This window comes from Stegostoma tigrinum, chromosome 41 (assembly GCF_030684315.1).
Source record: "Stegostoma tigrinum isolate sSteTig4 chromosome 41, sSteTig4.hap1, whole genome shotgun sequence".
NCBI classification, from domain to species: Eukaryota; Metazoa; Chordata; class Chondrichthyes; order Orectolobiformes; family Stegostomatidae; genus Stegostoma; species Stegostoma tigrinum.
In genome coordinates, this window is record NC_081394.1 from 17,185,090 (window position 1) to 17,209,854 (window position 24,765).

Consider the following 24,765-nt stretch of genomic DNA (forward strand, 5'->3'; position numbering starts at 1 on the left):
AAACTGTTGACCTATGTGAATTGAACTCGGAGTTCGGCAGCTGTTCACATGTATTATCTACCCTGGTCCCAAGGCCAGAAACTTGAATGCCATGATCCAGGATGACAATCTACAAAGGCTATTTTAATATTTATCCACAGCTTACAGACACCACTGCTTGTCCCTAAATGCCCTGGTGGAGATGCTGTCCATGTGCTGTAGGTAAACCCAGAATGCTGTTACAGCGGGAGCCCCAGGATTTTGACAGTGACACTGAACGAATGGCAAAATACCACCAAGTAAATGTGGTAAGTGACTCTGTGTCCATAAGAAATAGGAACAGGATGAGGCCATTTGTCACAGCCATTCAAAAAGACACGGCTGATCACACATTCCTCAGATCCACTTTACTGCCACTTCCCTGAGTAGCTTCAGAGGGGAGCAGGCAGGGAATGGTGTTCCCATGTATTTACCGTTGTTGTCATTCCACATGCTGTCTAAGGAGCCCTGGTGTAAACTAGGGGAATGCTGCACCAGTGCAATGGAAACATAGATTTGGTGGGTCAGTGCTGAGGGAGAGCCGTATTGTTGGAGTATCAGTGTTCAGGGAGTGTCACACTGTCAGAGGGTCAGGAAAAAGACATGACCAATGCTCACTCATCTCCATTCATATGGATATGGAGACCCTCCAGTTTGACTGGGGAAAAACCAGGATCCTAGGACAGACCAGACAGAAACAAGCACGGGAATGTCCAGAGGCCTGGTTCTTCACCAAGAACGTCATTAACAAATATGTGTATGTGGGAGAGTGTGTGTGAGTGAGGGGTGCAGTGAGTGTGACTGTGTGTGTGTGTGTGTGTGTGTGTGTGTGTGTGTGTGTGTGTGTGTGTGTGAGAGAGAGAGTGTGAGTGAGTGAGACAGAGGGCAGAGAGAGAGTGTGTTGGAGGGCAGAGAGAGGGTGCATGTCTGTGAGAGAGAGGAGTGAGAGAGAGTGAGTGTGAGCGTATGAGAGAGAGGTGGAGAGGGAGGGTATATGTGAGAGGGGTAGTGAGAGTGTGTGAGGGGGGAAGGAGAGAGTGTGTGTTTGTGTGCTTGAGAAAGTGATTGGAGGTTACTGAGACAATGAGTATTTGCATAAGAGAGAGGGGAGAAAGTGTTTGTGTGTGACAGGGAGAGATACATTGTACATATATTGAGGGAAAGAGATTGAGTGAGGGAGGCGTGAGAGAGTGAGAATATGTGAGGGGGAGAGTGTGTGTGTATGTGTGTGGAGGGGAAAGAGAGAGTGAAAGAGAGAGAGAGTGTGTTTGTAAAGGGGGAGAGAGTGTGTGCCTGAGAAGGGGGAGAGAGAAAACATGTTTGTGGGAGTAGGGGCCAGCGAGAGAGGGGGAGAGTGTATACCTGTGAAGTGGAGAGAAAGATTGTATGCAGACAGAGAGTGAGAGACCAAGGGAGGTGTGAGAGAGAAAGTGACTGTGTGTGAGGAGAGAGAGTGTGTGTGCGGCTGAGGGGGGAAGAGAGAAAAATGTGTGCTGGTGTATTGGGTGGTAGTGAGAGACAGACCAAGTATATTTGTGATTCTTTATTCATTGACTGGTTATGAGTGTTGCGGGTTCAACAGCATTTATTGCCCATCCCTACTTACCCAGAGGACAGTTAAGAATCAACCATGTTGCCTGTGAGTCTGGAGTCACATGTAGGCCAGACCAGGTAAGGATGGCAGTTTCCTTCCCAAAAGGACATTAGTGAACCAGATGGGTGTTTCCTCACAATCGACAATGAATTCACAGTCATCATTCGATTCTTAATCCAGATATTTATTGAATTCAGATTCCAACATCTGTCATGGTGGGATTTGAACCCCAGTCTCCTCGACATTATCTGGGTCTCTGGATTAACATTCCGGTGATAATACCACAAGGCCATCGTCTCCCTATGTTTGTATGTGTGACCTTATACTCTTCTAGGGATTCACTCGAATCCTGTTACTTCTACCTGACATATGCTTCCTTCTTTTTCTTGACCAGATCCTGAATTTCTCCAGCCTTCCAGCATTCCCTCCACCTACCAGCCTTGCATTCACTCTAACAGGAACATACTGTCTCTGGACTTTTGTCAGCTTATTTTTGAAGGGCTCCAACTTTCCTGCTTCCCCTCTACCTTCAAACATCTCCACCTCCCCCACCCCCCAAACCCCACCACCACCACCAAAATCAACTTTTGGAAGTTCTATACTGAAAAAAATGGCCTTCATCCAATTTGGATCTTCAACTTTTAGCTCAGGTCTCTCCTTTCTCATCACTATTTTAAAACAAATAGAATTATGATCACTTACCCCAAAGGGCTTCCCAACTGACACCTCAGTCACTTGCCCTGCCTTATTTCCCAAGAGTGAATCTACTTCTGATCCTTCTCCAGTAAGTCCATCCACAGGCTGAATAAGAACATTTTCTTGTGCACACTTCACAAATTTCTCTTTATCTTACTCCTTAACACTATGGCAGTCCCAGACTATGTTTGCGAAGTTAAAATCCCCAGCCATTAGTAACTATTATACTAACAAATAACCAAGATCTCCTTAACCCCCTTCCGTTAGTTATTAATTATTAGATTATTATAATTAGACTGCTATTAAACTAAAAAATCAGAAAAACATTCTGAGATGTTCAAGTCACACCTCAGTAAGATGGCAGAATTTTCTAACAGAAATAAATACAGAAGGAAGGGATGGAGAGAGGGAGAGAGGAAGGAAGATATTTTCCTGTTGGATTCTGTCAACAACTCGTCTCTGACAAATTCTTAAAAGTTCAGGTATCAGGCCCAGAATATGAACATGTCACTTTATTGTACAATAAAACTGTACAAAGAACCCCAGCATCACAACAATTCCTTAAAAAAACAGTTCATCTCCTTCTATCCATCACTGACTTTCTCCATTTTTGCATCTCCTCATCAATTTAAAGGAAGATTGATCCCATCTCCCTGGAGGAATGGGCAATCAATGTGATGGGGATTGATCCATCCCTTGGAAGACTGTGTGATCGATGTGTTGGGGATTGATTGATGCCCCTGGAGGACTGCATGATGGGGGATATGTGGAAAATCACATGGTCGCTATTGAGTCCCCAGTTCTTTTATGACAATTTAATGGCAGTTAATCCCACTGAATAAGCGGTTAATCAACTCACTTTCTTTGCTTACCATAAAGTCAACAGATGTATAAATTGTACACACAACCTAAATGTTTAAAATAGTTAAGGATTTTGTATTCTGTACAAAGCATTCCATTCCGAGTTTCCTCAAGGTGAGTGATGGGGCAGAAAATCTATGGAGCGGTGGGGATTTGAAGGCAGAGTAGGGAATATGGGTGTAGACACGGTGGCTGTTATAGGTGTCAGGCTTTCTCTGGTCAATTCCAGTCAGATCATAGACTCATAGAGTTACATAGCACAGAAGGAGACCCTTCGGTCCAAATTGTTCATGCTGACCAGACATCCGAAACTGATTTAGTCCCATTTGCCAGCTTTTGGTGCAAATCACTTTAAACCCTTGCAATTGGTGTACACATCCAGATGCCTTCTAAATGTTTTAAATGTACCAGCCTGAGCCGCCTCTTCTGTTTCAGTTCCAACATGTCACAGTGAAAAACCGCAATGACCTCATCAGAAGACAAACACAGCACACAACCGATAGAGTACCCCTTGTTGTTCACTACTTCCCCGGAGCAGAGAAACTACGTCATGTTCTTTGCAACCTTCCACATGTCATCAATGCCAATGAGCACCTCACCAAGATCATTGCTACTCCTTCACTTCTCACCATCAAACAACCGCCAGCCTTAAACGGACCATCATTCTCAGCAAATTACCTTACCTTCAGGACAACATCAACCATAACAGCACACCACCATTGCACTTGGGAGTACCACCTACCATATACACAACAGATACGCATGTGATTCAGTGATAGAAGAAATTGCTGATGCTGGAGAATCTGAGATAACAAGGTGTAGAACTGGATGAACACAGCAAGCCAAGCAGCTTCAGAGGACCAGGAAAGCTGACGTTTTGGGTCTGGACCCTTCTTCAGAAAAGCTCTCTACCTTATGATCTCAGATATTCATGTGACTTGGCCAATGTTGTCTACCTCATATACTGCAGGCAAAGGGTGCCCCAAGGCACGGTATAAAAGCAAGACAACCGAGACACTATGGCAAAGGAGGAATGTAACAATCGCTGGACAGGAATGTTCCCGCCCAGTCAGGGAAAACTTCAGCAGTCAAGGACATTCATCACTGATCTTTGGGTAAGAATCCTCCAAGGCAGCCTTCAGGATACACAACAATGCAGAATCACTGAGCAGAAACTGATAGCCAAGTTCCGTACCCATGTAGGTAGCCTCAACTGTGATCTTGGATTCATGTTGTGCTACAAGTGACCCCACCATACTGTTATATATGTGTAAAATTTTTCTTAGTGTCCTGTTTTGACATAGAATAGTACAGCACAGAAACAGGCCCTTTGGCCCACCATGACTGTGTTGACCATGATGCCATTCCAAATTAATCTCATCTGCCTGCTCATGGTCCTCTGTCCACTGATGACTTGTTATGATCTCTCTACCTTAATTAGTTTGTACAATGTTGTATTATTTGTTGCTTTGGTTCGACCCTCAGCGTGTGACTCTGATAGTTATCATGCTATTCCAGCCATTTGAGATAACAAGGAGTAGATCCTGATGAACACAGCAGGCCAAGCAGCATTAAAGGAGCAGGAGAGCTGAAGTTTTGGGTCTGGGCTCTTCTTTAGAAATTGGGGAGGGGAAGGTGATTCTGAAATAAATAGAGAGAGGGTGAGGTGGATGGTAGATGGATAAAGGAGTACATAGGTGGAGAGGACACAGACAGGTCAAGGAGGCAGGGATGGAGACAGTAAAGGTGAGTGTAGGTGGGGAGTTAGGGAGGAGATAGGTCAGTCCAGGGAGGACGGACAGGTCAAGGGGAAAGAATGAGGTGGGGGAGTTAGGGCGGGGTTTGACAGTCAAGGGAAGACAGACAGGTCAAGGAGGTGGGGATGAAGCTGCTAGGTAAGTAGGGTGGGGGTTGAGGTGGAGTAGAGTGGGTAGGTGGGAGAAAGGACAAACAGGTTAGGGAGGCGGGGATGAGCTGGGCTGGTTTTGGGATGCGGTCGGGGTGGGGAGACTTTGATGCTTGTGAAGTCCACATTAATACCATTGGGCTGCACGATTCCCAAGCGAAATATGCGGTGCTGTCCGGCAACCTTTGGGTGGCATCATTGTGGCACTGAAGGAGGCCCAGAATGGACATGTTGTCCAAGGAGTGGGAGGGGGAGTTAAAGTGGTTTTGTAATTGGGAGTTGCAGTCGTTTGTTGCGAACTGAGTGTAGGTGTTCCACAAAGCGGCCTCCAAATCTCCACTTGGTTTTCCTGATGTAGAGGAGGCCACAACGGGAACTGCGGATACAGTATACCAAGAGAGTAACAGAGCGAGTGATCCCTCTGGAAGGCAGATAAAGATGGAGAAGGAAAAATGTCCTTGGTAGTGGGGTCAGTTTTCAGGTGGCAGAAGTGGTGGAGCATGATGCGTTGGATCCGGAGGTTGGTGGGGTGGTGCATGAGAATGAGGGGGATACTGTTTTGGTTGTTATTGCGGGAAGGGGGTGTGAGGGATGAATTGTGATAAACGCGAGAGATGCAGTCGAAGGCATTTTTGACCACTTGGAGGGGAAGTTGCGGTCCTAGAAAAACAAGGACATCTTAGATGTCCGGAAGCGGAATGCCTCATCTTGGGAGCAGATGCAGTGAAGGCGAAAGAATTGGAAATAGAGAATGGCATTTTTGCAGGAAGGTGGGTGAAAAGAGGTGTATTCTAGGCAGCTGTGAGAGTCGGTAGGCTTGAAATGGATATCAGTTTCGAAGTGGTAGCCAGAGATGGAAACAGAGAGGTCCAGGAAGGAGAGAGAGGTATCAGAGATGGTCCAGGTGGACTTAGGGTTGGGGTGGAAGGTGTTCGTGAAGTTAATGAACTGTTTGAGCTCCTCGTGGGAGCATGAGGCGGTGCCGATACAGTCATCACTATAAAGGAGGAAGAGGTGGGAGATAGGGCCAGTGTGGCTTCAGAAGAGGGAATGTTCTGCATATCCTACAAAGAAGCTTGGGCACATATGGGTACCCATGGCCACCCCTTTTGTCTGTAGGAAGTGGGAGGAATTGAAAGAGAAGCTCTTAAGGGTGGAGAGGAGTTCAGCTAAGCGGACAAGGGTGTCATTGGAGGGGGAACTGGTCGGGTTTGTGGGGAAGGAAGAAGCAGAGGGCCTTTAGGCCATCTGCGTGAGGAATGCAAGTATATAGGGAGTGGACAGCCATGGTGAAGATGGACAGCCATTTGGTTTGTTTCCAGCACCACCTTATTTTTAATTTTTTAAATAATTATCTCTCTGCCTCAATTAATCAGATTATAAGTTTTCCCTTCACTTGCTATTCACCTGTTGATACTTTGCTCACACTGTCTGACATTTTTGATCACCTGCAGAGACTTATTAATCAACCTGTCAACACTCCACTCACTCCCTTCGTAAGATCTTTAGAACTCTCCGCTTATTAGTTATGTGCCTGTGTTCTTCTCATCACTCCATCTGACGAAGGAGCAGTGTTCCAAAGCTTGGGGTTTCAAATAAACCTGTTGCAAGGACTCAAGGGACTGAGTTATAGGGAGAGATTGGACAAGCTTGGACTTTACTCTTTCGAGCGTACAAGGCTGAGGGGGGGGGTTGTTGTGGAAGTGTATAAGATAATGAGAGGCACAGGTAGGGTGAATGCACTGTTTTTTTCCCCCCCAGGACGAGGGAATCAAGGACTAGACGGCATCAGTTTAAGGTAAGAGGGAAAAGAATACATGGGAACTTGAGGGACTTTGTTCTTACACAGAGGGTGGTACGCATATGGAATGAGCTGACAGCAGAAGTGGTTGAGGCGGGTACATTAACAACATTTAAAACACATTTGGACAAATACATGGATAGGAAAGGTATAGAAGGGTATGGGCCAAGTGCAGAAAAATGTGATTAGTATGGATGGTCGGCACAAACCAGTTTGGGCCAAACGGCCTATTTCCATGCTGTAGGACTCTATGACTCTGTTGAACTATAACCTGGTGTTGTATGACTTCTGACCTGGTTTTGAAATCAATCACCATGGGGACAGTAAACGAGATCAGGAGAGATGCATTCTCTGCTTCTGTTCAGGAACTCGGACCACTTCCTTACATTTTTTAAAAATTTTGAAAACACACTTTGTTCATAAAAACAATCTTTGTATATATACTTTTTCACAAAATCAGTTTGGTTCTGTACAGTTGCATATCAAGTTAATAAACAAAACGTTGGACTTTAACTTTATCCAAAAAAAAACAAAGACTTCTCTTACCCGTACAATACTAATATTTGTATGTATTTGACACACTAAGAGGGTCCGATAACTGAATGGACCCCATTTACCTTGAGCAGGAAGACCTCAGACAGTGGTCTTTCCCCACTGTGACTTGGCAGCAGCTGCCCCAGTCTTTATAGCTCATAGTCCTGGACCTTGGAATGTGCCAGTCTGCAGCACTCAGTTGGCTTAAGTCCATGTTCTGGAAGATAAGTTCTGAGCACACCAAAGAGCATCTTTCACCGAGCTGATAATCCTCCAGGTGTCATTGATGTTTGTCTCAGTATGCATCCCAGGGAACAGACTGTATAACACAGACTACCGCATCACAGAACTGCTCAGGACAAACCTTGACACAAACCACTTCACCTCCTTCCAGATTTCATTTAGAAAGGCACATACCAGAAGATGTGTTATAGCCTCAACAACCCCACAGCCACTTCAATGGTAGCATGCAGTGGCACAGGCTGACTGGGCATATGTACAGGATCTCACTGGTAGTGCCCTTTGCACCACCAGCCAAGTGATATCTTGGTGCTTGTTGAAAAGTTCTGGTGATGAGGCATTCTGCGAAATGACATTGACAGTCTGCTCAGGAAACCACGCACAGGATTCACCCTCTCATTTTCCCTCAGGGTCTTGAGGATTCCATGCACTGACCACTTCCTGGTGGACTTGTAGTCAAAAGTATTTTGTTTGCAAATTTACCAATGAATGATGGGTCATAGAGTCACAGCATGAAAACAGGTCCTTTGGCCCAAACTGGTCCATACTGACTGGTGCCCACTCAGCTAGTACCAATTGCCTACATTTGGTCCTGATCCCTCTAAACCCTTCACAGCCATGTACTTATCCAAATAATTTTTAAATGTTGCTATTGTACCTGTCTCAACCACTTTCTCTGGCAGCCCATTTCATATATGCACGACTCTCTGCATCAGGAAGTTGCCCCTTAGGTCATTCTTAAATCTTTCCCCTCTCACCTGAAACCTACACCCTCTCGTTTTCAATTCCCCACCCCTGGGAAGAACAAAATATGCATTCATCCTATCTATGTCCATCTTGATTTTATACACCTCAATATGGTCACCCCTCATTCTCCTATGTTCCAAGGAATAAAGTCCTATCCTGGTCAACCTCTCCCTTTAACTCAGTTCTTCTAGTCATGGCAACATCTGATGAAGGGTCTTGGCCCAAAACATCAGCTTTTGTGATCCTAAGATGCTGCTTGGCCTGCAGTGTTCATCCAGCTCCACACTTTGTTGTCTCGGATTCTCCAGCATCTGCAGTTCCTATTATCTCTGATCCTCGTAAATCTTCCAGTTTAATTATGTCTTTCCTGTAACAGGGTGACTAAAACTGTACACAATACTTCAGCAGCCTCACCAATGACTTATACACCAACTGTAACATAACATCCCAACTCCTACACTCCATGCCTCGACCGCTGAAGGCCAGAATGCTAAATGCCTTTTTCACCAGTCTGTCCACATGTGATGCTGCTTTCAACGAACTATGTACTTGTACTCCTAGGTTCCTCGGTTCCACAAAACTCCTCAGCACCTTACCATTTACTATATAAGTCCTACCTTGATTTAATTTTTCAAAATGCAACACCTCACTCTTATCTGTATTGAATTGCATTCGCCCGTCCTCTATGCACTTCCTCACCTGATCAATATACATCTGTAATTTTTGATAAACTTCTTCACTCTCAATGATACCTTTTAATTTTGCATCATCCACAAACTTACTAATCATGCCTTGTACATTCACAATCAGGTCATTTATGTAAATAACAAATAATAATGGTCCCAGCACCAACACCTGTGGCACTCTACTAGTCATAAGCCTCCAGTCCAAGAAACAACCTTCAACCATTACCCTTTGCTTCCTACCGTTGAGCCATTTTTGAATCCAGTTAGCTCGCTCTCCCTAGATCGTATGTGACCTAACCTTCATGATTTGCCTGTTGTTACTGAAGGCGTTACTGAAGTCCATGCAGACAACATCCACTGCCCTACCCTCATCTATCCTCTTGGTTACCTCTTCCAAAAGTTTAAAAGATTTGTCAGACATGACTTCCTGCACACAAATCCATTCTGACTTTATCAGACCTTGACTATCCAAATGTTGATTGATCCTGTCCCTCAGTATCCTCTCCAATAGCTTGCCTACCACTGATATCAGGCTCACTGGCCTGTAGCTCTCTGGATTGCCTTTGCTACCTTTCTAATGAAACAACATTAGCCAACTTCCACTCTTCTGGAACTTCTCTACAATGGCCTCTGCAATTTCTTCCCTCGCCTCCCACAGTGTTCTAGGATGGACTTGATCAGACCCAAGGGATTGATCGACGTCAATGTGCTTTAAGGCTGCAGACGCCTCCTCTCTGGTAATGTGTATGCAGTCCAAAACATCCCCATTGGTTTCCATTATTTCTGTACCACCCATAGTTCTCTCCTCAGTAAAAATCACCCCCAGCTCCTATGACTCCACACACAGATAGCCATGCTGATCTTTAAGGGAACTTATTCTCCCTAGTCAAGCTTTTACTGTTAATATAACAAATACTCAAGACCTCTTGGGATTACCTTTAACCTTGTCTGCATTTGGAATGTGCACCAACACTTTTTATAGTCATCTAGGGATTCACTTGAGCCTGTCAGTTTTAACCTAATATGTGCCTTCTTCTTTTTCCTCACCAGATCCTCAATATCGCTCATCAGCCATGATCCCTAAGACTGCCAGCTTTTCCCTTCACCCTAACAGGGATATACTGTCCCTGGACTTTTGATATCGCAGTTTTAAAAGCCTCCCATGTCAGACGTTCCTTTTCCTTCAAACAGACTCACCCAATCAGCATCCACTAATGGTGATGCTGCTTAATGGTCCCAATATTGGCCCTACTCCAGTTTAGCACCTTAACCGATGGACCAACCCTATCTTTTTCCATTAACTATGTTAAAACTAAGAGAGTTATGGTCACTGGACCCAAAGTGTTGTCCGACTGACACTTCAGTCACTTGCCTGACCTCATTTCCTAAGAGAAGGTCCAGTCTTGCTGCCTCTCAAGTAGGGCCCTATACATACTGATTTTGAAAACTACCTGGACACATTTGACAAATTCTACTCTTTTACACTCTGCATGGCCCTGTCAATATGGCGGAAATTAAAATCTCCAACTGACACAATTCTGGTATTCCTTCAGGTATCTGCAAACTCTCCATACATCTGCTCCTCCAGTACCCACTGGCTATTTGGAGGTCTACATATAGTCTCAACAGAGCGACTATTCTGTTCTTCTTTCAGAGGTTCTAACCATGTGGCCTCATTTGATGATCCCTTAAGAATATCCTATCTAAGGACTGTTGTTACATCCTCCCTTTTGAAAACAAAAGGACAATTCCCCTCCTTGTTTACTTGTACTTCTGTCATATCTGTAGCTTCTGTATCCTAGAACATTGACCTGTAGTCCTGCCCGGTTTCTCACCCATGTCTCACCCATGTTTCTGTTATGGCTAGAATATCCCAGTCCCCAATGACAATCCATCCTCTGAGCTCGTCCGCCTTTCAGTCAGGCTTTGTGAGTTGAAATAAATGCACTTTAAACCAGAAGTCTTTTCCCCTCCCTTTACTTTGGCCCTATCTATCCTGAATAGTGAACTTGGTCACAATGGCTAATGTATTTTCCCCTGAATTCTCAATGGCCCTTCTCTTATTCAGAGTCTCTTCCCAATGACTGGGTGAAAACCCTCCCAGGTAACACTAGCAAATCTCCCCTTGAGAATATTGGACCCCCTCCTGTTCAAGTGCAATCTTCCCTCTTGTACAGGTCACTTCTACCTCAAAACAGATTCCAATGATCCAAGATCTGAAAATCCTGCTCCCTACACCAGCTCCTCAGCCATGCATTCATCTGGCTTACCTTTCTATTTCTATCCTCACTGGCAGGTGCCACTGGGAGTAATCTGGAGATCACTACCCCTGAAGTCCTGCTTTTTAACTTCTTACTGAACTCCCTATACTCATTTCAGAGGACCCCATCCCTTTGTCAACCTGTGTCATTTGTACTGATGTGCACAATGACCTCTACTCTTCACCCTCCCCCTTCAGAATGTTCTGCAACTGCTCAGAGAAATACTTGACCCTGGCACCCAGGAGACACCACAACATCCTGGTGTCTCTTCTGCAGCCTCACAAATCAGCCTGTCACCCTCACAAATAAGTCTCCTATCATTATAGATCTGTCTAACTTCACCCTTTCCCTCTGAGCCTCAGAGTCGGTCATAGTGCCACTGACCTGACTGCTGCTAGCCCCTAACAGCATCCAAAGCAGTCTATCTGTTATTGAGGGAAATGGCCACAGGAGAACCACGCACAATCTGCCTTCCCCCCTTATCTCTTCTGGTGATCACCCAGCTCCCTGCAGCCTACACTTTAGGACTGACCATTTCACTATTGCTGTTATCAATGAGGTTCTTTGCATCCTGGATGATCTTGAGTGCATCCAGTTCCAGCTCCCTTAACCTAATGCAGTCTGTCAGGAGGTATAGCCAGGTGCACTTCTTGCAGGTGTAGCCACCATGGAAACTGGAAATCTTCTTTATCTCCCACATCCTGCAAGAGGAGCATACTACTGCCCTAACTGCCTTCAGTTGAGACAGAATGAAAGTAGAGCTTAAGAACCCTTATCTGTACTTGTCCTCAGTCTCCTCACACCAATACCACTTGAGCAAAGGCCTTAGTATTACCAATCTATCACTGGCCTACTCTCTTAATGGCTGCTCCCTTGTACACCTTGCTCACAGAAACACCCCCCCACCCCATTATTATTCGATCATCTGATGAAGGGTCTAGGCCTGAAACGTCAGTTTTTTGTGATCCTGTGATGCGGCTTGGCCTGCTGTGTTCATCCAGCTCCACACTTTGTTATCTTGGATTCTCCAGCATCTGCAGTTCCCATTAGCACTGATACAATTTTAACCACCCCCCCCACCCCATTATTATTTTTTTTGTCAGGGGAGGCAAATCAGTGAGAAATACTAATGCAGTGTTACACATTTAGCCGTAACTTGATCACCAGGTTTTGACTGACCTGCAGTATAGTCATGATGACTGTGGCAATGTCTTCCAGAATGCTGCTGTGATAACTCTCAGCCACCCTCTGATTTGCTGCTGAGGTGATACAGAACAGTCCAAATACTTGGAGCATTCTGCGGCAGTTAGGCCAGTCCCATCCTCTGCAACACCAGCAACAGGTAGAACCTCAGTGTGTAGTGACACTTTGTGTTTCCGTACTGAGGGCCTATGCACAGCTTATGCAGCTGCACACAAAGGTAGCCGTCAAGATGAGGGGAATGGTGGGTACGTTCTCGCCCTCATCCCACCTTTATCAGGAGTTTTGTACATGGAGTCCCTGCAGAGCTGGTCTATCTTAGGCTTCCTGAGGAAGTAGATGGATCAGGTGACTGAAACAGTGGAGTTTCGGGGAACGGGCCAGACCTGTGTGATACACCAACAGAGAGAGTGCCTCACACCTGACAGAAAGGGAGTGGCATTTCCAAAAGACTGCTTTACTTCTGCTTTACTTTGGCGATGTGCTGCTCCTAAGATTTTGAGCATGCCACGACCCCTCTGAACCATATTCCCAGCACCATCAGGGAATCTGTCCTTGCAGTGAAGGCGATAAAAGGTCGATTGGCCCATTTCCAAAAGAACATGTTCTTGCCTTGTTTTACCTTGACCCCCAAGTCCAATCCGGTCGCAGATGCTCATGAGTCTGTGCACGACCAGTGGATCAGAGCAGAAAACAGTGATGCCATTTATGTACAGAGAGGCTTTGTTCCGCAGGCCTCCACTGCCTGGAATAGTCACCCCTCTCAGGCTCACATACTTCCTGATGGCCTCAGCAAAGGGTTCAATACATCACACAAACAAGGCAGGAGAGAGTGGGCTGCCCTACCTGACTCCAGATCTGATCGGGAGCCTTTCTGATTCTCACCCATTAATTGAGACTGTGCTAACCACGATGTGAGAATCCAATTGCAGACTGCCTCCCCAAAGCCCATTTTGGACAGCACATTCCACTTGTATGTGTGCAATGTCCTGTCAAAGGCCTTTCTCCAAAGGCTAATGATGCAGGCATCCACACCTCTGTGCTGAACATAGGTGACTGTATCCCTGAGGAGCACGGGATGCTCAAAGATCATCCTGCCTAGTACAGCACAGGTTTGGCCAGGGTGGATCACTGATCTCAGAGCAGACCTGACCCTTGCACAGAATTTTTTAGTCTGCATTCAGCAATGATATTGGCTGCCAAATTCTAATTTTCTCCCTCTCCCTTTGGTTTGTAGATGAGGGTGATGATACCTTTCCGTGTGGATTCATACATGGCACCTGTCAGAAACGTACTGTCGTACAGCTTCAGCAGGTCCCAACCAGTCAAATCCCACTGAGCTGATTACAACTCGGCTGTTAAGCCGCCACTTCCAGGAGTTTTATTCTTTTCTAAGGAGTCGAGCTCCTTGGTCAGCTCATCCAGGGAGAACAGCTGGTCCAGCCTCTCTAGTGTGCTGTCGACTAAGAACTCCGTGATAGAGGACAGGAACAACTGGGAGCCTGCACTGTCTGTGGGCTTTATGTTGTACAGTCTGGTGTAACATGATTTACTGACCCTCAGGATGTCAGACTGAAATGATGTTACTGAGCCATCTTCTTCCTTCAGGCTGCTGAGCACAGAGCTGTCCCTATGAACCTTCTGGAAGAAGGAATGCAAGCATGTCTCACCTGGCTACACGGTGCGGACCCTGAACCGGAAGGTTATCTTGGATGCACACACCCCCACCCCCACCCTCACCCCCCCACCATCATCTGCAGCAGGAGTGGGTTCTGAATGGCTTTTTTGGAGTTTGGATAGTTTTCTCCATCTCTCTCTCTTTCTCTCTCGCACACGCACATTCGGAATTCCTTTAAGGATGAAAAACCTATTGATGTTCCCTTGACTGTTTACCATGAGCCACAGCGAGACTCAAAGTGGGGCTTCATGGTTCTCCAATCTGTGTTATCCCTTTTGAGCTCCTCATTGTTTTCTGGGGTCAAATGTTTCCCATTCAGCTTCCATGTTCCCTTGCCAGCCAGCTGTTCGTCCAGTTGGCGACAGTCGGCCAGCGGGAGGCAGTAGTCAAAGAAGAATGCCAGCTGGATTTGACTGAGAATGAGCAGGAAATCTACCCTTGAAGGAAATCTACCTGTCTGACTGTGACCAGGTGTGTCTATGCTGAAGGGGTGCTGAGACGTCGTGCAGCTTAGTGACTTCAATTGTTTCCATCAGGAATGTGGTGACCGGTTTGTAGTCAGCTTCTCCGGATTTCCCATCTGCACCAATGATCAGTTGAAGTCTCCAGCCTGGATGTTGCCCGCAGGGGTGGCAGCTGTAGAATGGCCAGCCGCTCACTCCTCATCACTGGGGAACACACATTAATTAGCCTTGGGGAAAGTTTCTGCACGTAATGTCTGCTACAAGGACATGCCTGCCCACCCACCTCTTTTGGAGGTGGTGAAACTGCCTCCTCACAGCAGAATATGCAGGCTGCAGGAATGGCTATCATTTTCCCTGACCAAAACCGAAGGCCCATGTGCATATGCTCTGTAGTCCTGATCTGCAGTATCTCACACTCTTGCAGAAACAGGAGCTCTGTTTTGACATTGACCTGCTAAGCCAATGGAAAGCACATCGCACGGTAGATTTAATGCCACGCTCGGCAATTTGAACACTGATTACGAGATTTTATAGAATTATCTGAGGACGCAATGTCTGTTCACACACAGTCTCATCACTGGGTGGCTCCCTGCATCTCTGCGGTGTGGCTGAGCTGGTGGATATACTCAGCACTGAGTTGTCTGTCCTAGCCAACCCTTTGGTGGGGTGGGGTTTGTCCTGCTCAAGTGATATGGAGGTGAGAACAAAACCGGGGTGGGGGGTGGGGAGGGATTGGGTTCTGAGTTTGACAGAGGGGCTGTCATGCTCTACTCCTGATTCGGAGTGTTGCTGCTCCCAGCTGCCCAGAGCTGTGGTGCAGTGGACACCCCCTGATTCCCAAAGGTTGTGAGGTTGGGCTCGGAAAGTCCAGCGTTTCTGGGTTGGGCAGTGCCCCCCTCCTTCTCTCCCATGGTGCTGTGCCTGTTTTTCTGTTGGTGGCCATCCCTCTGCATATCATCATCAGAGAAGCGTCTGGTGTGTCCATTGTGCAGCTGCCTCTTTCCATTTTGCTGTGGCCCTGTGGTGTTTTCCTTTTCCAGTTGTTTCTCACCGGTGTCCACTCCCTCATCTCCTGCTCCTCCACTGACTCTGGCTGTTCAGCTGGAGGTTTGGTTGGTTGCTGTGCCTCTGTGCTGTCTAGCTTTTCCTCCTCTCTGGCCTGTCCCTTCCTTCTAGGTGCCCCTTTTTACAGTTTTCTTGCTGGACTTTTCTTTCCTGTCCTTTGGGACTGGCATTGCCACTTCTTGCTATCTGAGTGTATGTGCACCCCCAACACACATCCTGCTTTTCTTAGGGACGCCTCGTACAGGTCGCCTGTTTCCCCACGCAGTTTGCAGCTCTGGGACTCCTTGCAGTCCTTAGTCGGGTGGCCTTTCCTGTTTGCAGTTCACAGGTTCGGCACACTCTCAACTGCCCCGTCTACATCAGGTAACCTCAGCTTCCCTCAGATCGCAAAGCTGGATGCTGGTGGAGGATGCGCTCTCTGACACCCACCTCCAGGGTCACCTTGACCTGCCACCTGCTGGTCTATATTCTGAGGGGGTCCACTACATTGGTGTTGCCTTCTTCTAACTGTACGTATCTTCCCAGGAACATCAGGACATCTGCCAGTACATGGGGTATGGCTGTCTGGAATGTAACAACTTGGCTCCTCTGTGCAGGGACAATGAACAATGGGGCCATAGCCAGGACAGAGAGCAACTCTTACCTCTTTCCTCCTCAAATACCTTCAGGAGATGCTTGCATTGTTTCACTCTCCAAATGGTTAGGTCAAAGTACCCTCTGGTGGTGAAATCCTCCCGCAGAACATATCTGCTGCAGGAGGTCTCTCTTCACGAGAAAGGTCCGATTGACTGGCGATTCCTCCCCCACTTTCTTCACTATCGCTCTGCCTGTATTGTGCCATAGCTCTGGTTGGCTGGTCACTAAATTGGCACTAGGCCGAAGCCAGCATAAATATCCACCAATAGCAGCTTAGCTCCACTGATGATCTTCCAAATTCTGCTAACAATCTCAAGATCTTCCAGTGATAAAGATTCTTAGCTCAGACGCTGGATCAAAGTGCCGGATAAGCCTGCCCTTAATCATTTTTTAATCACACTGGGGGATAAATGCTGGCCAAATGCATTTCTCGAAATTCGTGTGTGTGTGTGTGAGTGAGAGAGATACACACACAAGATTGGACAGGCTTTACATTCCAAAGTATCAGCCCAGGGGAACAGATGTCCCGCCCCTACCCTCCCTGACATTCCCACCCAGTCTCCGTGCCCCCTCCCCCAAGCCTCCTGTTCTGAAATCTCGAGACAAAGATGAAGTTGGCATTCCTGTCTCTTGCTCTCCTGCTCATGTTCCTCGCTGTCCCCCAAACTGTGGGTGAGTAGTCACGGTTCCGAGGTTATCCTGTATTTATTATCCCTCTTCCTCCCACAATATTAAAACTGGCTTGCCACCTTTTTCTGGGGAAAGGGAGGGCAAGATGTACCCAGAACCTTCCCCCCCTCCCCACCCTACTAGCTGGTCGGCTCCAGGTCTCGATTGTCCCATCCCCAGTTGCCTCAGAGGGTCAGTTCTGAGTCACTGAGAGGGTCTGGTGTCACGGGGAAGTGATTCAAGGTTTCCGTTTCCGTTTCCCCCCTCACCCCACGAGCGAATATTTGACTCACAATCGGTGGCAGTTGTGTTTAAATTCACCTCTAATCCCCTCAGTAAAAGTTTTTTACAGAGTTCATTTTTCACTCTGAGTCCCATGGGGTGGGATTCAGACCCACCTCCCATAGGGGCGAGAGTGGGTAAGGAGTGGTGTCTGTGGATTATAAACCCAGTGATATTACCATAACTCTGCTTCCCCACGGTCAGGGAGGGGCCAGTTTGGACAGTTCCAGCTTCCGATCACTGTTGACAGTGTGTGTGTGTGTGTGTGTGTCCCTGTACATGTCACTGTACATATGCATATCCATGCATATATGTGTGTCCATGCGTATGGTTGAGTAGGTGCGGGTATGTGTGTGAGTTTGTGTCTGTGTGTGTGTGTGTGTGTGTGGAGTAATTTTACAGGGAGTGGGTTGGTATTGCTTGTTCTCCATCATTACTGCCAGTTTTGAGTGCCTTTAAGCACTTCTGCCTGTCTGCACTAGTTTCTGCAATTGTTGATCTTATCTGTGTGTATAAATGTTAGAAATGACATAACACCAGGTTATAGTTCAACAGGTTTATTTGAAAACACAAGCTTTGAGAACTTTGCCTCTCTCACTAACACCTGAAGAAGAAGTAGTCTCAGCCAAAGAATTGAAAAGTAAGATATCAAAAGTCACAAAATGCATGTGAGGCCTTGCTTAGAATTATTTTGTGTTTTTGGTTTGGAGTCAGATGGATTTTTGTTTATAAAATAGAAATTTACAAAATGCAACATTGTCTGACTGTCAATAAATTGTGCTTTTTGAACAAAATCGACTGTATCTGCAAATACAAATTCATCCAACAGATTCACATGTCTGTGAGTGTATTTGCATGTGTGTGGAGCATGCATGGTGTGTGAGAGGGGTGAAGAAAGAGAGAGAGAGTATGCATGTGTTTGAGAGACAGTGTGTGTATGAGAGAGGATTTGTGGGTATGTATATGCGTGTGTGTGAGTGTACAGTGTGGTGGATCACCTGTAGTGTGACACAAACCCAAGATCCTGTTGAAGCTGTCCTCATGGGTACTGATCTTGGCTATCAGCCCCTGCTCAGTGACTCTGCATTGTTGTGTATATTGATGTCCACTTTGGAGGACATTTACCTGAAAATCAAAGGCTGAATGTCCTTGACCACTAAAATGCTTTTCCCCCACTGGGAGCGAACATCCCTGTGTGGCAATTGTTGCGTAATATCCATCCATTGTCATAGTGACTGCATAATCTCTCCAGAAATACCATGCTTCAGGGTATCCTTACCTACAGTGTAATGGATAGTCAATGTTGGCCAAGTCACATGAGCACCTGCCGTGTATGTGGTGGGTGGTGTTCCCACGTGTGATAGTATTGCCCATGTCAAAGATCTGACATGTCTTGCAGAGTTTACCATGACAGGGTTCGATAGTGTGGTTGACATTATCTGGAAGGCTGGGTAGTTTGCTGCGATCAATGGTCTACTTAAGATTTGGTCCTTGTTTGAAGGTGAGAAGTGGGGGCGTGGGGAAGATCTTGGCGAAGTGCTCATTGTCATCAACAATGTGCTGAAGACTGCAAAGAACATAGTGCAGTTTCTCCACTCCCCGAAAGTACTGGACAACGGAGGATACCCTATTGGATGTATCCCATGTCTGTCTTTTGAGATGGCCATTACAGTTTTTCACTCTGGCATATCAGAACTGGTGATCAATGAGTTGAGCATTGTATCCTGTTCCTATGGGGATGTCCTTCAACACCCTCAGGTGTCTGTCTCATTCCTCCTTATCCGAAGAGTTTCTGTAGGGCTGTTTTAATCTGTTTAGAGTGGAAGTTAGAAAAGTACAGCAGCAGAGGTCATCCAGTGGGCTAACACCCTTCAACCGGATGAGATCGAAATCCTCAGCCAAAGACCCAATTTCTGCCCCAACACCAACATGGACGCCATCGGCCCCATGGAAGAAACAGAGGAATTCATCAGACGAATGAGACTCCAGGATTTCTTCTAAGATGTCAGCAGCTAGCCCACTGAGACAACTGACAGAAAGGATCAGTCATAGAGACATCTACTGGGGAGCGGGAAAAGAAGGATTCACATCGAACCCCTCTAGAGGGCCATTGCCCAGGGCTTGACGGGAATGTTCAATCAATCAGAGAAAGCATGAATGCCAGATTCACCATGTGACAAGGTAGCACAAAACATCACCCAGGCACAACACAATGTTATTCATGTTCTCAAGACCAATCACAACATTTTCTGCTGGTTTGATGACAAAGGAAGAGCCAACTTCATACAGAACAGAACAAGCGACTGCCAGGGGAGTGTGCCAACAGCTGAACAGCCAGGAACAATACAGACAACTACCTACCGATCTGACCAAAGGACCCACCCAGCAACTGTGCAGACTGGCCAAGACTTTTGATCCAGTTTTCAGAGTACCATAAGAACTCTCATTCCACACAATTCCCACATATAAATTCCTACTTTCAAAATAAAACAAAGCCAACACATCAGAACGTCCCATCATATCAGGCAATGGGACCCTGTGTGAGAACCTCTCTGGCTATGTCAAGGGCATCTACATTATACAGGGAATCCCAGCTTCTGTCACGACACTGCAGATTTCTTACAGAAACTTGGCACCCACAGACCAATCAAACCAAGAAAATTCCTCATCATAATGGAGGCTTTCGCACTCTTCGACAGCATCCCCCATGATGACAGCATCGCTGCAATAGCCGCAGTACTCAATAACACCAACAGCCAATTTCCAGATGCCATCTGACAACACATCCGCTTCATTCTTGACCATGGCATCTTCACCTTCGGCAGCCACTTCTTCATCCAGACACACGGATCATCTAGGAGGAAACACATGTGCTCCCCAACATGCCAACATTTTCATGCACAGGTTCGAACAAGACTTCTTTGCTGCACAGAATCTCCAACCAATGCTATACACCAGAGACAGAGTCATTAATGATATTTTCTTCCTTTGAACTCATGCTGAGGAATGGCTGACATAACTACATCGCATTACCAACAAGTTCCACCCAACCACGAGACTTACCATGGACTACTCTTTACAATCAACCTCACTCTTGGACACATGCATCCTCATCAGGGACAGACACCTCTATACCTCACTCTACCGCAGGCATATGGATAACCTTATGATGCTGCACTTCTCTAGCTTTGACCCTAAACATATTAAAACAGCCATTTCCTACGGACAAGCCCTATCAATACACCCAATCTGTTTGGATGAAGAGGAATGCAATGAACACCTGAAGGTGTTGAAGGACGTCCTCATGAGAACGAGATACAATGTTCAACTCATCAATAATCGATTCGGATGTGCCATAGCAAGAAACTGTAATGACCTCCTCAGAAGACAGATACAGGATATGACTGATAGGGAAACCCTTCATTGTGCAGTACTTCCTGGGAGCAGAGAAACCATGCCATGTTTTTGTAGCCTTCAGCACATTATTGCTGACCATGAGCACCTCGCCAAAGACTTCACAATGCCTCCACTACTCACCTTGAAACAACTGTCAAACTTTAATCAGACAATTGTTCGTAGCAAACTACCCAGCCTTCAGGACTACATGAACCAAAACACTATCCAACCCTGTCATGGTAAGCCCTGAAAGACATGTCAGATCTTCGACATGGACACATGGACACATTCGTCACACTTGGCAACACCACCACGTTCACAGCAGGTACTCATGTCACTCAGCCAACGTTATCTATCTCATACAGGCATGAATGCCCTGAGGCATGGCATATTGGCAAAACCATGCAGACACTACAGCAACAGATGAATGGACACTACGCAACAATCACCAGACAGGGATATTCCCTCCCAGTCTGGAACTCTTAAGCGGTCAAAGACATTTGGCCTTGATCTTCTGATACACATCCTCCAAGATGGACTTTGGGATCCACAACAACACAGAATGAAGTTTGGCCCCCACGAGAACAGCCTCAACTGGGATATTGGGTTCCTGTTGCACTACAGGTGGCCCCACCACACTCTACACTCTCTCACTCACACTCACACTGTCTCCAAGCACACACACACACACACACACACACACACACACACACACACACTCTCTTGCGCGTGTGCAAACATGTGTGCAAGCACATGCACACACTTTCTCATACACACACACACACACACACACACACACACGTGTGAATTTATGGGGTGAATATTTGCAAATACATTCTATTTTGTTCAAAATGTACACAGTTTGTAGACAGTCAACCAATATGGCGTTTTATAAATTCCTACTTCCAAAATAAAACCAGTCTGACGCCAAACCAAAACACAGATTCTAAACAAAGACTCACATCTAGCATGCATTGTCTGTCCCAAAATGACACCTCCTCTTTACACATGATAAAACCTTTAGTTCTCTCAGTGCAGTGATTTAGAAGGCATTAAGGAATTTACATATGCATATTAATCAATTAAAACCTTTTCGCTGATTAAAGATTTAACAGCATCGTAAGTTTGTGTAATACACCCACATTAGTGGTGGGACCCTGCGATATTTACTTTTTAATTCTGTCTGATACCTCTTTCACTAACACCTAAAGGAGGAGTAAGGCTCTGAAAGCTTGTGTTTTCAAATAAACCTGGTGTTGTATGATTTCTGACCTTGTCCACCCCAGTCTAACACCGGCACCTCCAAATCATATTTATGTTTGTCAGTGGGTGTGTGTCACTGTTTGTGTGTGTATATGTTTCTGTGTGTGTATATTTTGGGATGGTAGCATGTGATTCTGTGTGTGTCCATATATGTCTGCATTTTTTGTGCATGTCAGTGTGTGTCTGTGCGTGTGCATGCCCATGTGAGTGAATGAGTGTGTGTGTGTGAGATAGAGAGAGAGACAGCATGTGTTTATATGTTTGAGAATGTGAAAGAGTGAGTCTGTGACTGTGAGTGAGTTTGTGTCAGTGTTTAAGTGAGAGAAATCGAGTGCATGTATGAGACAGTATAAGTGTGTTTGAGTGTTTTGAGTCTGAGAATGTGTGTGTGAGAGAATTTGGTTGTGAGAGAGAATGTGTGTGTGAGAGAGAATGTGTGTGTGAGAGAGAATGTGTGTGTGAGTGTGTGTTTTGTTGTGTGTCAGAAAAAGACCCACAGCAAAAAAGAGGTTATTCGGCCCATCAAGTCTGTACCAGTCAATATCAGCCACCTCACTATTCTCTAATCCCACTTTCCAGCACTTGGCTCACAGCCATGACATTGCAAATGTGTATCTAAACCCTTCTTCAATGTGATGAGGGTCTCTGTCTTTCCTACCCTCACAGGCAGCGAGTTCCAGATTTGCCACCACACTCTGGGTAGGAACATTTTTTCTCACATTCCCATCTAAACCTCCTGCCCCTCACCTCAAATCTACAGCCCCCTGGTTAGTGTTCTATCCATTGGGGAGGTGGAGGGAAGGTTTATTTCTGTCTGCTCTATTTAGGCCTCTCACAATTTTATATTTATTAGATTAGATTCTCTACAGTGTGGAAACAGGCCCTTCGGCCCAACAAATCCACACCGCCCCTGAAGCATCCCACCCACCCCCCTATCACCCACACACCCCTGAACACTACGGGCAATATAGTATGGCCAATCCACCCAGCCTGCACATCTTTGGACTGTGGGAGGAAACCGGAGTACCCGGAGGGAACCCACACAGACACGGGAAGAATGTGCAAACTCCGCACAGACAGTCGCCCAGGCTGGAATCGAACCCGGGTCCCTGGTGCTGTGAGGCTGCAGTGCTAACCACTGAGCCACCGTGCTGCCTTATACCTCTCCATTGTGTGCCTGTCTCAATTTCCAATGCTTTGAGAAAGGTAAGCCCAATCTGTCCAAACTCTCCCTCTGCACTCTCTCTGCCACTGCTATCACATTCCTCCGAATAATGTGGGTTCTGGGACAGCATGCAATAATCCTCTGTGCGACCTAACCGATGGTTTAAACCATTCTGGCCTTACCCTCCACTGGCCTTAAACTCTACACCTCGGGTGATAAAGGGTGAGTTTAGAGTCACTCAATATTTTCAAAGACCTACCAAGCCTTGCTGCTCCTGAGTTTAAGTGAGAGGTGGTCAGCAGACTCCTGCTGGTCCATTGCTATATCTCTGCCCTGCAGAAACAGAGACAATCACATCCGGAATAGGCCAATTGGCCCCTTGATCCTGCTCTCCCATTCAATCTGATAATCGCTTACCATCCAACTCAGCCACCTGTTCCCACCTCTCTTCCTTTAGCCCCATATTTAATTCATTCTCAAAAATATTCTGTGTTTTGCCCACAATTGCTTTCTATGGCAGAGAATTCTATAGGCTCCCCACTCTCTGAGGGAAGATATTTTTCCTTATCTCAGTCCTAAACAATTTAACCACTATCCTTAGACTCTGGACAATGGTTCTGGACTCCTGGGTCATGAGTAACATCCTTCCTGTGTTTCCCCTGTTAGAATTTTATGAGTTTCCATGAGATCCCCCTCCTCATTCTTCTAAATTCACATGAATGGTGTCCTAACAGCTCCAGTCTCTCTTCATGAGTGAGACCTGCCTTCCCAGGAATCAATCTGGGAAACCTTTGCTGCATTCCCTCCATAGCCAGAATGTCATTCCCCAGATAAGGAGATCAAAATGGTATGGACAATACTCCAGGAATGGCCTCACTCGTGCTAGCTTGATTCATTCATACCCTGCCTGGATTTAGTTTAACACACCAGATTTAGACTCAACTTTCCCTCTCTCAAACAATGGGAAATTTCGCTGACCTGTTTCCTGCATTTACCCCTGCCGAGTCCCAGTGTCATTTGTAACTCTGTCTGATTCTGAATTTCAGAGGCAAGCACTTGGGAGTGTGAATACGTCGGCGGGACATGCAGCATGACAACTTGTGCCCCCAGCTATAAAACAGAGATAGCGTTTTGTGATGACAATTCCAACTGCTGTTATCCCTGATGGAGAAGCGAGTAGGACCTGACCAGGATCCCACCTGGGAAAATGTGGACTGACTCGGTGTAATTGGGAGATGGAGGGCGAGGAGGAGTAGATGTGCAATTCTCTCTCTTCCAGAGCCCAATGCCCCAATTCCAATCTCTACCTAATGCTCCCCAACCCACTTGCAATAAAAAATGTCAGCCCTCTGTCTCCGTTCTGTCTCTGTATCTTGCTTCTATGAAATGGGATCTTCCTTGCTCAGTGGGTGCAGGAGGGGATGCTGAGGCTACCGGGCAGGGACAATCTGCAGAAGTTTCATCAAAAGGGATCTTCAGATTTCAGGGAAAGTCCCAAGGGTTCGGGAAAACAGCCAATTTTACAGCCCTCGCTGATAAAGGGGTGGATGGGTCACTGATAGGGATGTTAGTTTCAATCTGGTATTGTGAAAATGTAAAGAGT

The 24,765-nt window shown here is 46.2% G+C and overlaps 1 protein-coding gene across 4 annotated transcripts in view; it reads left to right on the top strand.

Annotated features, from left to right (window-relative positions):
* LOC125448580 (late histone H2B.L4-like) overlaps positions 1-24,514 on the top strand; it is a 36,938-nt gene extending 12,424 nt beyond the window's left edge. The window contains exons 1-2 of one of the 4 annotated variants that reach the window (XR_007246736.1): positions 16,880-17,059; positions 24,209-24,514. The gene's annotated coding sequence lies outside the window, so the exon portion shown is untranslated. Of the gene's footprint in view, positions 1-140; positions 282-6,836; positions 6,856-16,879; positions 17,060-24,208 lie in introns of those variants that run through there. The other 3 variants (XM_059641308.1, XM_059641311.1, XM_059641310.1) reach the window with 3 other exon arrangements.
* Positions 24,515-24,765: the final 251 nt, after the last annotated feature.